This window comes from Sorex araneus, chromosome 2 (assembly GCF_027595985.1).
Source record: "Sorex araneus isolate mSorAra2 chromosome 2, mSorAra2.pri, whole genome shotgun sequence".
NCBI classification, from domain to species: Eukaryota; Metazoa; Chordata; class Mammalia; order Eulipotyphla; family Soricidae; genus Sorex; species Sorex araneus.
In genome coordinates, this window is record NC_073303.1 from 182,570,223 (window position 1) to 182,573,242 (window position 3,020).

At 39.7% G+C, this 3,020-nt stretch overlaps 1 pseudogene; it reads right to left on the bottom strand.

The window, feature by feature from the left end:
• Positions 1-2,192: 2,192 nt before the first annotated feature.
• Positions 2,193-2,343, bottom strand: LOC129402556 (putative 60S ribosomal protein L39-like 5; annotated as a pseudogene).
• Between the last annotated feature and the right edge of the window lie 677 nt (positions 2,344-3,020).

The window sequence follows — 3,020 nt, forward strand, 5'->3', positions numbered from 1 at the left end:
GGTCTCAGCCCCAGGTCCCACACACCTGGGTTTCTCTGCCAGTTCCTTCATGCGTGAGGCTTTTCCGAACGTGTGGAGAGGGGACTTGAGCATGGCTGTGGCTAGGCTCTGGAGGTCTTCGGCCGCCGGGAGCTCTGCTCGGGGTGGGGAGGAAAGCTGGAGCCCATCCCTTCTGAAGAGGCCCCGGGGAAGACAGCCAGGTGCTCAGGCAAGAGACTCTCTGCATAGCTCTCTTCCGGAGCTTGCTTTCAAGCCAATTTGCAAAATTGGCAAGGGTAATAGTGCAGGTGATAGGATGCATAAGGCATGTTAACCTACACCCAATAAGATCCATGGAACCACTGACCTCAGTTCTGGCTTGGCCCTAGCAGTACAGAACCAGAGCAAGACCAACCCTCAAACCTTAGCTCCAGACAACAGGTCTAGTTTGCAAAGAATTGCCAGAAGTGATTCCCAGAACCCCTGCACACTATTTGGGAACCTGCCCCCAATTTCCAATACCTTAAAAACACATAATGCAACAAAAATTTGGTCTATTCAGACCAAATTAAATAGGGAATTAAATAGGGAATTAATAGGGAATTAAATGAAAAAATCAAATTAGTACCTTCTCATGCAATACATACTAAAAAAAAAAGTCTTTGTTCTCCTAAATTCCAACCAAGACCCATGGAAGGCAACACCGTGCAAAGGCTAAGATTATACCAAATGCATTTGACGTTGTTATCCTGTGTTCATCTCAATTTGCAATAAATACCAAATTGGAACCCTTTTTAGAGAACATAGAGAAGAAAAACAGATTAAAGAGACCTTTAATATTTTTTTATTTTCAGAAACAAAGGACAATCGTCCTACTCATCAAAAGTTAAAAACCAAATATATATCTTGAAGGATCAGGAGTGTTAGCCCTAGGAGTCTAAAACTGGAGAAACAATGTAGATAATTATGTGGTGGCTTCCTTTTTGGCAGTTAATTTGGATACATTAATCATAATCAAGTCTCTTTAATCAGAATTTGGGATTTCCTGAGGACTTTTCATTAATTGCAAACCCAAGCAGTAGGCAAATTATTCTTCAGTGAAGATCAGAGTACTCCTTTGTGGTTTCTGTTAATATCCCACAGAATTAAGTTCAAATAGAATTTTTACTGAATTTTGCTATCATATTACACTGGTCCCCCATTAATTCATTATTGCTAATAGGAAGCATATGTGTCCCTAAAATGGCATACCATGAAATGACTAAACTAATGAGTAAAAGTGAGCTTCACCAGGTACAGCTGAGAGCAAGTAGGTGGATGGTTTAAGGGTCCAATGTTTTATTCAGCACAAATTCACTTAAGACAGCTTCATGGTCTCTATTTTCTACTAGCTTCTTATAACACTCAAGCTATAGTTCTTAATGATTAAATGTTTGGCTTCTCTAATGGTGCCTTTCTGATGAAATTGTCGTAGGACTTTATGAAATAATTTTAATAAAGTTAAAAGCACCAATAGCTATGTTCTTTAAACTAAACAGTCTTGTGTGTGTATGTGAGAGAGTGAGAGAGAGAGAGAGAGAGAGAGAGAGAGAGAGAGCATAGAGGCAGGCTGGGGGTGGGGAGGAGAGTGGCAGTAGGGAAACTGAGGAAATGTGCACTGGTGAAGGGACTGGTATTGGAACACTGTATGACTAAATCCCAGTTATGAACAATTTTGTAACTATGTATCACACAGTGATTTAATTTTTAAAAAAGTGGTACAACAACTTTATGTAAAACTTCTTTTATTTCTTTTATTGAAATTTACCAAAAACTTGGAAACTATGAAAAAGTTACTTATCCTGAATGAAGAAGTCCCACAAAAAAATGTTTAGCTTTTATGTAATTACTTGAATTAACTTTTATCTTTGATGATATACATTTTGAGAATAATTATCTATCCTTTTGATACTTACATTTAGTAATCTATGTCGTTTCTGCATAAAGGGCATTTTGCCTGCAGTTTCCATAATCACTCTTTACTGATTGTTTTCAGGGTCACGCAGATTATTTATTACTGAGTTGGGAAACTACTACAGAAGTTAGAGAGGAAAAATCAAATTCCGTACTCAAACTAACATGATTTTAGACTCATCCTGCCTATCCACCCACTATATGTGCCAAGATGCTAGCAGCCTATCACAACACATACGCGCATGTCCATGCATGACACCTTACACCCCGAACTTGGTTCTTCTCTAGTATCTCCTCTTAAATTGTACCCACTCTTACCAGTTTCATCCAAATCCACTGGGGAATGGGACGATTTTGCTTCTGTTTCTTGACCAGGAACTGTCTGATGCTAGAAGTCTTGTGGGAAGACATGGCAAAAAAGAGCCATATTGGTATATAAAGCACTGGTTGAACTCTACAAGAAGAAAACATCCAATCCCATCAAAAAATGGGGCGAAGAAATGAACAGAAACTTTACCAAGGAAGAGATACGAATGGCCAAAAGGCACATGAAAAAGTGCTCTACATCACTAATCGTCAGAGAGATGCAGATCAAAACAACCATGAGATACCACCTCACACCACAGAGACTAGCACACATCCAAAAGAACAAAAGCAACCGCTGTTGGAGAGGATGTGGGGAGAAAGGGACCCTTCTACACTGCTGGTGGGAATGCCGGCTAGTTCAGCCCTTTTGGAAAACAGTATGGACGATTCTCAAAAAACTAGAGGTTGAGCTCCCATTTGACCCAGCAATACCACTGCTGGGAATATATCCCAGAAAAGACAAAAAGTATAGTCGAAGTGACATCTGCACTTATATGTTCACCGCAGCACTGTTTACAATAGCCAGAATCTGGAAAAAACCCGAGTGCCCTAGAACAGATGACTGGTTGAAGAAACTCTGGTACATCTATACAATGGAATACTATGCAGCTGTTAGAAAAAATGAGGTCATGACGTTTGCATATAAGTGGATCAACATGGAAAGTATCATGCTAAGTGAAATGAGTCAGAAAGAGAGAGACAGACATAGAAAGATTGCACTT